We start from the raw sequence: 14,991 nt of genomic DNA on the forward strand, positions 1-14,991 counted from the left end.
CTTCTCGCGCCTGCGTTTTGGGTGGCTGGCAGCTGCGTTGTCCGAGGGAGGATTACCCTGGTGTGGTGAATGTTGACCTTAGGATCTCTCAAGGGTGTGGGGAGTGGTGAGAATCGGCAGGCTGGTCTCCGCATCATGTGTTCACAGCCAGGCCATTAACTGCTGGACCCTGTGCTGGGCTCTTGGGATGGAGGGGTTGTAATAGATGACCCTCACGCTTGGCAGGCAGTTGGGTTCAGGGAGTTATTATGCAATCGCAAACATATTCTTTACTTTTAAATTATGTAAGTAATGCAAGAATGCATTATAATTAAAAAAAAAAAAAAAAAACAAGACAACTAACTATACCACTTACCGTGTAAGGATTTGTACGTATTAAGCCGTATAGCAGTTAGCTGTGGAACCTTCAAGAGCGTAGGTACCCAAACGTGATGTGCGCATACTTCGGTTGGATTTCTTAAATATAACTGGGAGCATAGGGATAATACTGTTGCACAATTGTCTTCTCTTCTTTTTTCTTTCTGGGGCTGTAAATGTTGTATTTATAACCAATGAAGAAGCCTATTTATTGTAACTTGTTCTGTGTATTTCTCATCATATTTTATTTAAGACTTTCTATTTTGGGGGGCTTCCCTGGTGGCTCATTCCCCCCCGCCCCACTTTTTCACCTGTTACAAACAATGCTCAGTAACCATGGATGTGTGTATGTCTTTCTGTGCATGTTGGGGTATTTCCAACAGGTTTCCCCAAAGTCAGATTTTACTCAGTGTGCATGTTGATGTCAGTAAACACTGCCATACTGCTCTCCAGAAGGGCTTGATCAATTTTAAATATTTGAAAGTGTTGTTGTTCTGTTGGTAGTCGCCAAGTCCTGTCTTTTGAGACTCCATGGTCTGTAGCCTGCCAGGCTCCTCTGTCCATGAGATTTCCCAGTCAAGAATAGTGAAGTGGGTTGCCATTTCCTTCTGAAGAGGATCTTCCTGACCACAAGGATTGGATGTCACCTGAAGTTTTCAAAGGTGATCTAAATATAATCTGGGGGGACAAATGATTTAGATGAAAGTGAGATAAAAGTATCTTCCAAAATCATTTGGTAACTTAAAACTGTATAGCTTTTCTGTAAATAAAATTAAATGATGAAAATTCATCAAAAGTCTAAATCATTTCCAAATATGATAAAATACTGAAATATTAATTGCCTAAGTCTCTTACTTATTTTTGTCTTTTTATTATAGCAAAACTAAATATGTTTAGATTTATTAGAAACATGTCATGTACCAGATTAAGAAAATCATTATGTTATGAGGAAATGTATGTTTCTGGAAATTATGAAATATAGTCACAAGGTTGCCAACCAAAAACTATTGGTATAACAAGCAGTTCACAATCACTTACTGCTGTTTTCTTAGAAATTAAAGTTTCTAAGGGTTAAGAATTGTAATTAATATGCAATTAAAATTAGTAAGAAAAACATCTTCTTATGTATGGAAAAAATGTACAAGGAGTAGAAATGCATTTTGCTAAGGGGAACACAAGTAATTTTGTCCTAAAAAGAAGTTTAAAAAAAAAAAAAAGAGGAAGGGAAAGCATAGGACAAAATTTGAATATATAAAAGAAAGAAGTTATATAGAGGCTTATGGAAAAGAAACCCTGAGAAAAGTTTTGTGTGTGCTTAGGACTGGCTAAGGTTAAAATAAATTTAATTAAATGAATGAATTTTAATATTAAAACTAAGCTGTTGCTGGGAATTCCCTGGTAGTTCAGGGGTTAAGGCTCTGTTTCCACTGCAGAGTGCATGGGTTTGATCCTTGGTCAGGAACTAAGATCCCACAGGCCACTCAGTGTGGCAAAAACCACAAAGCTGCTGCAAAACTAGAATTTTATTTTCTCTGTCTGTTAAGAGGACAAAGTTTTCTTGCAATATCAATCTGTTTGATAGCAGACTATTGAATTTATTTACCTCTTAAGTAGTTTGTTGTAATTTTCTGTATTTGCCTTTGAAATATTTTATTGTCACTTTGGTTAAGTGAATAAATATTCATTTATAGTGACGTATGATCCTATTTGAATGAGTGTTTTAAAACCTTTTGATATATTTGACAAATTTCTCCAAATCAAATTCTGGATAAAGCCTTTTTGACCTCAAGCTAACTTTGAGATTTTTCAGAAGGCCCCTGAAAAAATCTCAAAAGAGTAATATTAAACTTATTAGGTTGCAGAGTTCCAAAGAACAGCAGTGAGAGATAAAAAGGCTTCCTGTGTGATCAATGCAAAGAAATAGAGAAAAACAATAGAATGGGAAAGACTGGAGATCTCTTCAAGAAAATTAGAGATACCAAGGGAAGATCTCATGCAAAGATGGGCTCAATAAAGGACAGAAACGGTATGGACCTAACAGATGCAGAAGAGATTAAGAAGAGATGACAAGAATACAGAGAAGAATTCACCCAAATATATAAGTATTACAGGCAAATCTGATGGCAAGTCCTTGGTGTGGCTTCATGACTTTGTGGCCTCCATAGGCAAATAAAAATTTAACTTAGAATTCCTTGTGAAAAGTTCCAGCAAAGCAAATTTTAAAAAGCTTTTATGGTCAATCATCATTTTTTCTGGACGTATTTAAGTAATCAGGCCAGGTTTAATGAAACTAAGCTTGTTTTACAATCTAGTGTTTATTCAGCTATCTGTTAGAAATAAAGGTGATATTAGAGAAAAATGTTTTTCAGTAGAAATTTAATACACAGTTATAGATACTAGATTCTAGTTCTGTTAGTTATATTCAAGGTTTTGCTTTTCCACTAGTTAGCGGAACTGGATCCTGAATTCTCCTAGTTCCCTCAAAAGTTTTACTATAAAGTTCAAACTAATGTTTTCAATGTTTCTCCCACTTTTGACTTGGAATCATTAGGAACTAAAACTTCTCTTTTCCTGAATCTCTGCAGACTGAAAATGAATAACTTGATATAAATTTAAGAGAGATGACCACAATAGCCCATGGTTAGACAATCTTTGTGCTTATTGCTATGTAAGCCAACAGAAAATTTACCTAAACACCCAAAGACATCCTCAGAGACATTCCAAACTGCAAAAGATCTTCAGATCTGACCGAGAAATCTGGGCTGGCAGCTCTTGGGACTCAAGACAGTGGGTTTACAATGTGCTCTAATCATTAAGCATTGTTTTTCTTTCATCTCCGTAGAAACGCCTCTTATTAAATACCTGACTGCCCATACCCTTAGACCTAACTTTGAGAGCCCACCTGCATCTCCACTTCCTGAAGTAAGTAACTAAACTGATCTGTTATCAGGACTAAGAGACTGGTTCAAAGAGATATAAAACAATCTATCAATTTAACTTCTGGACCGTGAAACTTAATTGAAGTTTCAAAAGTGGGACTGCAAAGGAGCAAAATTTGCCCCCTCCAAAATGTTTCTTTGGCATGCAAATTATTTTGAGCTGAAAAAAGTCAAAGCCCAAAAGACTCAGAAAGAACCTTTGACCTTCCTCCTAACTGCTCAAAGAATGTAGATAGAAAAGCTGTTTCAGGTAGGGGGCTATCACCATAGATAACTATGGTATGAACTGGGCATGTAGACAGGAACCTAGCAAAGTGCTTGTTAGAATTCCTCTCTGTTCCCCTCTGCAGACCCAACAGACATTTGTTTATCAAACATTTGCTTTTCCATATCCATGTAAATTGCTTTCCTCCTCTTTGAAGTCCCAAACCACTACCCACAACATCCTATTTTATCTCTAGCCAAAGATGATATGTAAAGTGAGAATTTCTGCCATTTTGCCGAGTTACCCAGTTTTCCTGGGTCTCTACAATGTACACATTGTTATTAAATTTTTGTGTGATTTTCTCCTGTTAATCTGTTTCATGTCAATTTGATTCTGAGACTACCCAGACGAATCTACAAGGTTGGAGGAAAAATGTCTTCTTCAACAGAGTGAACCTGCAAAACCCTAAGCTCCCCAACCTTGGACCCTAACAAAGGCAGAGCTCCAGATTCTCTCCAAGTTCTCTCTCCCTCTCCACCTCTCCCACCCCATGACTTCACAGTGTGGCCCTGAAGCATGCTGTGGACTCTCCAAAACCTGTGAGTAATAAATCTTGTTTTTTAAAGTTCTCTTATGGTTTCTGCTGAAGTGCATACTGCAGTGATAATAAGATTCACAAGGCCCAGGCCAGGTCAGGGAAATGCCTGTGGAGGCTGCCACAGTAATACAGGCCCTGGGCAAATGTCTCAGGCATTGCTAACCAACAGTATCACTTATCAGTAGGCTGAAACTAACACAACATACACATACAAGTATTATTTTTAGTAATGTTAAACATTCTTTGTTTATTTTGGGTACCAGGTGGTTTGTTTCAGGCTGAAGCATCATGTCTTTCTTCAGTTCTAGAACAATTTTTTTGACTATTTCTATTTCACTTATGTGATTTTTTTTTAAAAAATTTATTTATGGGAGAAATTATTTGAAAACTACATAACAGGTAAGAAATTAACATTCAGAATAAAGAACCTCTACAACTGAACAACAACAAAAAACAAACTACCAAGTCAAAAAATGGACAAGAGATTTGAGCTGACATTTCACCAAAGAAGATATACAATTAGTCACTTAGCACATAAAAGAATTCTTAATGGTGTTGAATTACACACTTAAAAGTGGTTAAAGTTGTAAAATTTGTTACGTGTGCATGTTGTACCACAATGAAGAACTGCTTTTTCTTTATATGTATATATTTATATTTTATATACATTAACTTTTTCTTCAAATTGCCAATGTTTGTCCTTTTAAGTTTCATTTTGGTAGACTTCCTGGTGTCAGCTTTCTAATCCTCTTTATTTTTAGTTGTTCTTATTCAGCCCATCTGATCATTGATTTAAAATCTAATTTCAGTGATCATTTTTAATTTCTAGAAAGGCTAATTGTTTAAAATTCTAGATGTGGAATTCATTCATTCATCAACATGTTGAGCACTTACTTCCTAAGGCACTGGAGCATAGAAATGCACAAAATACTCATATCCCTGCCCTCCTGGAGCTTACACTCTAACTAATAGACAGATAATAAACAGATAACATGGCTTAGTGTTATGAAATGCTATGAAGAAAAGGAAAGTATGTACAGAGATAAGGAATTATAGAGAGTGCATAGGGAAGGCCCTCTGAAGAGATGTTGTTAGAACAGAACAACGTTAAAGAAATGAAATGTATGAATCTTTGGTGAAAGAGTGATCTAGGTGGAGGAAAGACCAAGTGATGAGAAAATGTTTTGGAAATTCAAGCAACACCAAAGATGTGAGGTAACTGTAAGGTAAGGGTCAGTTCAGTTAGTTCAGTTGCTCAGTCATGTCTGTCTCTTTGCAACCCCGTGGACTGCAGTATGCCAGGCTTCCCTGTCCATCACCAACTCTCAGAGCCTACTCAAACTCATGTCTATTGCGTTGGTGATGCCATCCAACAATCTCATCCTCTGTAGTCCCCTTTTCCTCCCACCTTCAATCTTTCCCAGCATCAGGGTCTTTTCCAATGAGTCAGTTCTTCATATCAGTATTGGAGTTTCAGCTTCAGCATCAGTCCTTCCGATGATTATTCAGGACTGATTTTCTTTAGGATTGACTGGCTTGATCTCCTTGTAGTCCAAAGGACTCTCAAGAGTCTTCTCCAACACCACAGTTCAAAAGCATCAGTTCTTCAGCTCTCAGCTTTCTTTATAGTCCAACTCTCACATCCATACATAACCACCATGGCAGAAAACAAAGGAGAACTAAACAGCTTCTTGATGAAAGTGAAAGAGGAGAGTGAAAAAGTTGTCTTAAAACTCAACATTCATAAAGGTAAGGGAAGTTCCTGCAAAACTCCTGATTTAGATGCAGTTGGTAAACTTGGTTGAGGTGCGAAGTCGTCATTCCAGAGATATCATCTGAAGGTAGAGCTGATAGGATTCGCTATTGGGGGTTGGGAGAGAAAGGAGGATCAGGATGCTCTTAGGTCTTTATCCTGAATCAATGAGTAAATGGCAGTACCCTTTTATGAGATGGTAAAGATAAGGTGAGCAAGTTTTAAATATATGAAATACATATATATATGAAATATATATGTTAGACATACATGTGGAGATGTCCCAAAGACATGTGGATGTTTGGATCTGAGTTCAGAGGCGAGATCAGGAATAGAAATGAAATCAAGTGTAGATACAGAAGAAAAGAAATATAAAGGCTATGCCTTAAAGCACTCCTTTCTGGGTGTATTAACTGCATTTACTTTAAAATTGTCTTCTGTTTTCTCCGTTAATCACATTTCCTCAGATATAACTTCTATTTGATCATATTAGGTATTAGTACATTTGAAAAATATTTCTAAAGTTAAAATTTTTTTCTAAAATTTTAATTTTTTCCTACCTTGGACTGCTGCCACTCAGAGATTGAATAAAATGAATGTTAATATAGTGAGAGACTTTACCATAGCCTCTGAACAGACTTTTTAATTAAAGCCCAGTAAAACCCCATTTACTTTATGTATCAAGATTTCCCTAACTTTTCAATATGAATGGCCATCCAAGATTCACCACAAAGTTGAAAAATCCTTTAATATGAAAGAAAAACACTAAAACAAGGAATAAAAAGGACTTGACCCAAGTGACTTTTTAGCTGTGACAAATGTACCATACAAGTGTACACTGTTTAATAATAGGGGAACTAGTTGTGAGTTATGTAGGATTTTTACTACCTTCACCATTTTTTTCTGTAAATCTAAAACTATTGTAAACTCAAAAAGCTTATTTAAGAACTTGGGGAAACACAGTTAATGTGAAATGAAGAAGGAAAAAATATATTTTCAGGGAAAAAAAGAAGAATATAATGCAACCACAAGGCAAGAGCCATGTGTCATAAAAATGAACATCTAGCTAATAAGGAAGAACTCTTCAGAATTAAAAGCATGGAAGCAGAAATGAAAGAATGTACTAAAGGTCTTGAAAGATAAAGTTGAAGCAGTGTTCCAGAAAGCAAAACAAAAGCACAGAGGTTAAAAAAATTAGGGACAAAAGACATAGAGATGAGAGAATAAGTTTAGGAACTGAAAGATTAAAAAACTTGAGTTCCAGAAAGGTAGTACATGAGAAAAGGTGGAGAGGAAGCAAGCTAAGACATACTCTAAGAAAATTCCCCAAAGGACATGAGTTTCCAGATTGAAAAACTCCCTCAAGTGCCCAACCCACTGAATATTAGAAGTCCCACAACTACTTACACTTTGTAAAGATGAAGAAAAATGAGAATATAGAAAGCTCCTAAATCTTCTAAAAGAGGAGATAAAATAGTCACACAAAAAGGATCAAGTGTAAAATGGCATCAGGCTTCTCAGTATTATTAGAAACTAGACAGTAGAGCAGGGCCTTCAGACTTCTGAAGGAAATGATTTCCAACAAAGGATTCTATCATTAACTGTCCATAATTAATAGAAATAGAATGAAGATACACAGTGCATATAAATTAGGATCACCTAGGTGATGCTGCAGTAACAACCATCCCCCAAATCTTTGTGGCTTATTATAACCAGTTTATTTCTTACGTATGCTACATGGTACAACAGACTGGTTCCATATCAGGAAAGGAGTACATTAAGGCCGTATAGAGTCACCCTGCTTATTTAACTTATATGCAGAGTACAGCATGAGAAATGCTGGGCTGGATGAAGCACAAGCTGGAATCAAGATTGCCAGGAGAAATATCAATAACCTCAGATATGCAGATGATACCACCCTTATGGCAGAAAGTGGAGAAGAACTAAAGAGCCTCTTGATGAAAGAGAAAAAGGAGAATGAAAAGTTGTCTTAAAGCTCAACATTCAGTAAACTAAGATCATGGCATCCAGTCCCATCTCTTCATGACAAACAGATGGGGACACAATGTGAACAGTGAGAGACTATTTTTTGGGGCTCCAAAATCACTGCAGATGGTGACTGCAGCCATGAAATTAAAAGACGCTTGCTCCTTGAAAGAAAAGCTATGACCAACCTAGACAGCATATTAAAAAGCAGAGACATTACTTTACCAACAAAAGACCATCTAGTCAAAGCTATGGTTTTTTCAGTAGTCATGTATGGATGTAAGAGTTAGACTATAAAGAAAGCTGAACACTGAAGAATTGGTGCTTTTGAAAGGTGGTGTTGGAGAAGACTCTTGAGAGTCCCTTGGACCGCAAGGAGATCCAACCAGTCACCCCTAAAGGAAATCAGTCCTGAATATTCATTGGAAGGACTGATGCTGAAGCTGAAACTCCAATACTTCGGCCACCTGATGCAAAGAAGTAACTCATTGGAAAAGACCCTGATGCTGGGAAAGAGTGAAGGTGCGAGGAGAAGTGAACGACAGAGGATGAGATGGTTGGATGGCATCACCAACTCAATGGACATGAGTTTGAGTAGGCTACGGGAGTTAGTGATGTACAGGGAAGCCTGCAGTGCTGTAGTCCATGGGGTTTCAAAGAGTCGACACAGCTGAGTGACTGAACTGAACCGAACTGAACTGATGCTACCTCCCTTCATAAATTTGAGATTAGAGGAGCTTCTGCAATGTCTCTCTTCTTCATGTTCCGGGCCAACACAAAAGCCACCTTCCTGGACATCACCTAAAGTTGTATCGCTGCCAGGCTCGCACTAGCAATTAGTGCTCTGGCATTAGGTGACATGCCCTTTTTATTCATATGGCAAGAAGGTATGTTGCTAGCCCATGTTTGGAAAACAGAGCCAGAAATTTTGGTGAGTAGCACTAATGCCTGGCAAACAAGTTCTTAATAACTGATATACTTTGGTACTCTTTCTCAAGAAACTCCTGAGTGATATGCCACACCCAAATGAGTAAGCAGAACAAGAAAGCAGATGACATGGGGCACCTCAGGGAGAAAAAAAGGGAAGAAAATTCCAAGATGACAGCTGTGGTCAGGGCTAAGTGTAGCTAGGCCAAATTGGATTAAAATGATGAAGGGCAGAAGGAATGGACCTAAGTAGGTCCAACAGCAAGGAAAGAAAAAAAAAAAAAACAGAAGAAAAATGTTATAGAGATGAATCGCTATTTGGCTTGACAGTGAACAATGTCCAAAGTCATTTTGTAATAGAAACACTATGAATGAACTTCAATGAAAAATGGAAAGATTGGAGTTGGTGAAATGTGTATGAGAGACAATGTAAGACACCTGAATATTCATCTTCTATATTAGTGGTCCCCAGCCTTTTTTACTAGGTACTGGTTTCATGGAAGACAGTTTTTCCACAGATGAGGATAGAGGGGATTGCTTGGGGATGATTCAAGCACATTACATTTATTGTACACTTTATTTCTAATCGAATGCCACCACTCATCTGATAGAAGGTACCAGCCTGGAGGTAAGGTAAGCTCTTAACAAACAATGGCAAAATGAAAACATCATAGCAGAATAGCACGAATAAATAGCGGAACAGCATGCTGTTTAAAAACAAAAAGCAATTTTTAGAAATAACTTTGTCTTTTTCGAAATGGGAATGTGGGGTGAGGAAGGGTGAACCAGGACTGATTTTTTTAAAGAAAGTAAATCTTGTTCTTTTATCTAAATTCTCAAGATATAATATACATAAGCATGTATATATTTTGTATAGAAGATTATCTGGAGAGGGAATGGCAACCCACTCCAGTATTCTTACCTTGGAAATCCCATGGACAGAGGAACCTGGTGGGCTACAGTCCATTGGGTTGGAAAGAGCCCAGCACAACCAAACAACTGAGTGTGCACACACACACACACACACACACACACACACGTATATATATATATATGTACTAAATTGGAAAAAGCAAAATTTTTTAAAGTTGTATCCTTAACTGTCCTTTATAATATTTTACCTAACATATTTAGCATTATATGTCAGTTGCTGTTATTGGTAATTTCTGTGAATTGCACAGTGGAATAATATCTTATTTTGGGATGTAGAAAGATTGCTGTTTGTATCTAAAATCAAATAGATTTGTTGGCATAATGAAATTAACTCTGAAAATTCCTTAAATCTCAGCATTCAAATAATTTGTGAGAAATTAAAAAATTGAGGTTCAGGTCATCCCTGAATAGCTCTAGTCCTGTAACTCAACAAAGCCATTGAGGACTCTGATTTTTCTGAGATCTGTGTTCCACTGTCCAGAGCAGAAATTCTTTGTAAGACCAGTATCAAGGTAATTTTAAGACAAGTATTCCTCACTGGTTATAAGACAGCAGCTGATGGTAATCAATTCTGCATGCTTCCATGTTCATATCCAGGCAAAGAAAGACTGGTTTCCTGAGGTTTTTTTTTCTTAAGGGCAAGGAACCAACTTTTTCAGAGATCCTGAGAGCTCTGCTTGGCCGACACTGGCTTAGATCTGCCCATTCTTGAATCACCAAGTGTAAAGGAGCAAAGAGGTAATTCACTGGTACACAGTGGGAAGAATAGAATGGATAATGGAGTCAATCACAGTCCCCTTCACTGGTCTCCTCATTTTATCTTCTTTTTCACCAATCCATTCAATATAATAGCTATCTGACTATGCCACTTATCACTTATAATCCGTAAACAGTATGGAAGCTAGTCTTCAAAGATTATCTTCCCATCGAATTATACCTCCTGGTATTCGCATCTTGAATCTGAGTTGGCTTTGCAATTTGCTTTTGACCAATGATGCCATGTAACATATGAAGGTGGATCATAAAGAGCTTTACTTTTTCCACCTGAACCTCTAGGAAAAGTCTTTCTTTAGAATACTCCCTGTAGGAAACCACTCTACTGTGAGTTTTTTCAGACCAGTATTATTCCCTGGTTATAAGACAACAGCTGATGATAATCAGTTCTGCATGATTCCATGTTCATATCCGGGCAAAGAAAGACTGGTTTCCTGAGGTCTTTTTTCTTAAGAGCAAGGAAACAACTTTTTGATTCCATGATGCTAAAGCCACATGTAGAGGCCATGAATAGGCATGATGGTTGACGGCCCCAGTTGAGCTCCCAGACAACAGCACATCAGTGAGTCACTTGGGACATTTGGCCCAGCTGAACTTTCACATGACTGCAAGTCCCAGCTTCTAAATTTGCACAACCTCCTCTAAGATCGCAAGTGATAACTGCCCAGCTGAGCACAATCAACCTACAGAACAGTGAGATAATAATAAATTGGTGCTTTTTGCCATTAAGTTCTGAGGTGATTCACGACTTAACAACCGATCACTGAAACGAATACCTTCCCAAACATACCAGTTTTGGTTGCATTTGGCTGTAATTAAGAGGACTGACCAACAGTGACTTAAACAATGGCCTTAAGTGATCCTACATATCATAAAGCCTGGGGGAGACAGCTCCAGGATTTGCGCAGAGGCTCAGCACAGTCAAGGACCCAGATGCTACTTTTCCTTTCGGCCATTTCAGCCTGGTGGCTTTGTGTTGTTAGGATTGTCATGGGTTCCAGATGACCACAGTGCCACCCTGTCACATAGAGTCAGGACAAGAGGGGTAAGGCGAAAAGGATGTCTTCTCTTGACCTCTGAAGTTTTGCTTGAAAATCTGATTTTTCCCAGTGACCCTCCAGCGTTCTTCCATTTTTTCCTTTATTGATTAGAACTGGTCACTTGCCAGCTCTTTGCTAGTCACTGGGAAAGGAGGCATAGAATTAGCCAACCAATTATGACAAATATTTTGAGCCTTGGACCTGGGCCTACCTTCACTGAGATCAAGTGTTCTCTGCCCACTGCCTCAATAAAATGGGGTTCTGGTTTTAGAAAATAAGGTATAGCATTGGATGTGCCATGGTACCTGCCACATCATTACATAAAGCCCAGTCTTCAACCATCCTTTGTCTTGTGCTGTATTGCCCACTAACCTTTTCCTTCTTCTTGTCTGTGTATCTCGGCAGGATGTACCTAGAATGCTGTCTTCTCCCAGCCTCGATCTGAGACATATATCCTTCAGATCTCAGCTCAAACACTACTTTCTCAGGGAGTTCCCCCTCCCTGAGTTATGTGGTCTCTCAGGACTCTACTTTTTTTTTTTTTCTTTTTAGAACTCTGCACTTCTTGATTCCTTGTAATAAAACCTAAGTATGTAGTTGTGTATGTTTGAATTAATGCCTGCCTTCTCCATTAACTAAAGAGCTGGGAAAATATTTTTGTCCCTGTTTTCCCAAGAATTGAGTGGATACTCAACACACAATTAAGAAATATGTGAATGACTGTGTTTTACTCCCTCACCTTCACCCATACCTCCCTACACTGTTACTGTATAAACACTGGATCATTTAAAAAATTATTCTGGATCCTAAATCCTGTAAAGCTTCAACAGGGTGATCTTAGATTGTCCCAATAGTAAGCTCCATTTTACTTAAGCAAGAGTTTATTTTATGCTTACTGAAATTATTGTTTCAGTTCAGGATACTATAAATAAACGGTTCATAATGTCATAGAATCCTATTTATCTTTCAAGTCTTGGATAACTATTACACATTTTTCTAAAAGTCCAGATTAACATAATTAGGAGAGCCCTCTTAAGGAAGTTTAAATTAATTTTGTAGAAACTAATGTATTTTATCACATACTCAACCTAAGTGTCCTGATGTGACCCTGTAACTTGAGTTTCTTAGGGAACAGAGTCTTAGAGGAAGTCTTAAAGGGTAGATGATTTGGTAGTGGACAGTCTTCTGTGCCAATAGTCTACAGAGATAGATGTAAAAAAAAACAGTATTTCCATACTTTATTTTAAAGGAGAAACCCTGTATTAAGTTACTGTCTGTGCTTCTGAATTTCCCTCCTATACAAACCAACTCTTTGCCCTTGAGTTGCTTAACTTCTTTGTGTCCTAGTTTCCCCAGTTGTGAAATGGGATGAGATTGTTGTGAGGGTTAGGTGAGTTAGCATATGTAAAGTGCTTTGAACAGTGGCTGGCCTGTGGTAACTGCTATGCAACTGGGTTATTATTCCAGTGTCTAGCATAGAGGCAGGATCTCAATGCGGATCCACCAAAAGCATGCATTTTCAAAATTTGAACCCAAGCTCTACCACTTAACCAGCTCTAGGACCCTTGGTAAATCATTTATTCTCTTTAAACCTCTGTATTCTCATCTGTGTAATAGGGATAATATCTACCTTATGAAATACAGGTTAAGTTAAATTAAATCAAGTTGTGGCTGCAAGTACCTGATAGACAATACTGCTCTGTTTGATGTCTCAGCCACCAAGAAGCTGTCATACCTGCGTGACAGGCTAGAGTGCCTGGGACTGCAGGGCACAAAGGGCATTAAGAAGCCATTAAGCTCAAGTTTGATCATTTTTCAGAGGAAACAAATCCAGGCCAGAAGGAGAGGGGATAAAGTGACTTGTTCAAAGTCATCTAGGTAGTTAGAGACAGAGACCTGTTGTAAAAGAAAAACAATTGTGCACCTCTCTGTTTTATGATGACATATTTTGTTTTATTATGTTTACATTGTGTTAATTTGTAATCACCCTTCTTTTCTAGGAGTTGCAAATATCATTACTTCCTGTAGTCCAGCTGTTACCCATCAAAGTAAGAGAAGCAGAGATAAGTTAGTTGCATGAGCTGGGACCCCTTAACCCTTCACTGTCTTTTAGGAGACCTGTTACAGACAAGGTCCTCTGAATAGGAGGAGTTGATGGATTAGAGCCAGTCTGGGGAACCCTGGGGCAGAGGCTGTCCTGGTTCAGAGGCCAGTGTAAGGGCCCAGGGTCAAGAGTCAAATTCTATCTCTGTTTCCTATAATGAGCAAAACAATCATTTTTTCAAATGACTGTATTAGTTTTTAATGAGAATCAGCCTTCTCTTGGGCTTCCCAAGTGGTGTCAGTGGTAAAGAATCCTCCTGCCAAAGTAGGAGACGTACGAGGTGCCGGTTTGATCCCTGGGTCAGGAAAATCCCCTAGAGAAGGGAATGGCAATCCACTCCAGTATTCTTGCCTGGAAAATTCCATGGACAGAGGAGCCTGGTGGGCTACAGTCCATGGGATCACAAAGAGTTGGACATGACTGAGCACCCTTGTACACACACACACACACACACACACACACACACACAGGTGTGGTCTTATCTTAATGGGTGATCTTTAATACTACCGCTATGCACCTATAGAGAATATCTTTATAAAAGGCCCAAAGGTCATATCAGATAAATATCTGGAAGCAGACAGTGATCCTGTTGGTCTAACTTTCTTGAAGGTTCATTGAGCCAAATGGGAGAGCCCCGAGTGGCCACTCAGTGACTCCTGAGTGGGCTTGCTTCATCCAAACTGGAGGCAGCTCCAGCACCCACTGCAGGGCAGTGTTTGGAGCTGCAGGAGTGAACACTGGGCCCAGACATGCATCTGGGCCATCAGGGGAGACTCACCCCAGCAGCAGTTGTGGGATTTTCATCTCTCAGACTGTTGCTCAGCGTTTTATCTGCCCCTGTATCAGGCACCAAGGTTGACCCAGTGCCAACCTAGAATTAGCCCAGATCTATGCTGGCTTCTACTGATGAACTTTTGTCCACTTCCTGTGAAGAATAGAGTTTTATCCACTTAAAAATGGTGTGGGGGAGAGTGGATACATGTACATGTATGGCTGAATCCCTTCACTCTTCACCTGAAACTACCACAACATTGTTAATAGGCCATGTGCTGTGCTGTGCTTGGTCACTCAGTTCTCTCTGACTTTTTGCAACCCCATGAGCTGTAGCCCACCAGGCTCCTCTGTCCATGGGGATTCTCCAGGCCAGAATACTGGATTGGGTTGTCATGCCCTCCCCCAGGGAATCTTCCCAACCCAGGGATCGAACCCAGGTCTCCCACATTGCAGGCAGATTCTTTACCAACTGAGCCACCAGGGAAGCCCAAGAATACTGGAGTAGGTAGCCTATCCCTTCTCCAGGGGATCTTTGTGACCCAGGAATCAAACTGGGGTCTCCTGCATTGCAGCTGAATTCTTTACCAGCTGAGCTACCAGA

General features: G+C 38.9%; 1 long non-coding RNA gene across 2 annotated transcripts; it reads left to right on the plus strand.

The window, feature by feature from the left end:
• Window positions 1-2: 2 nt before the first annotated feature.
• On the plus strand, window positions 3-12,376 carry LOC110137545 (uncharacterized). Of its 2 annotated transcripts, none has more exons than XR_011484965.1 (6): window positions 3-414; window positions 862-1,019; window positions 3,200-3,279; window positions 3,900-4,100; window positions 10,296-10,436; window positions 11,918-12,376. It is a non-coding gene; the product is annotated as an uncharacterized lncRNA (long non-coding RNA). The 2 variants fall into 2 exon arrangements; XR_011484966.1 differs by having other exon boundaries at window positions 10,336-10,436.
• Window positions 12,377-14,991: the final 2,615 nt, after the last annotated feature.

This window comes from Odocoileus virginianus, chromosome 31, assembly GCF_023699985.2.
Source record: "Odocoileus virginianus isolate 20LAN1187 ecotype Illinois chromosome 31, Ovbor_1.2, whole genome shotgun sequence".
In the NCBI taxonomy this organism is placed as follows: domain Eukaryota; kingdom Metazoa; phylum Chordata; class Mammalia; order Artiodactyla; family Cervidae; genus Odocoileus; species Odocoileus virginianus.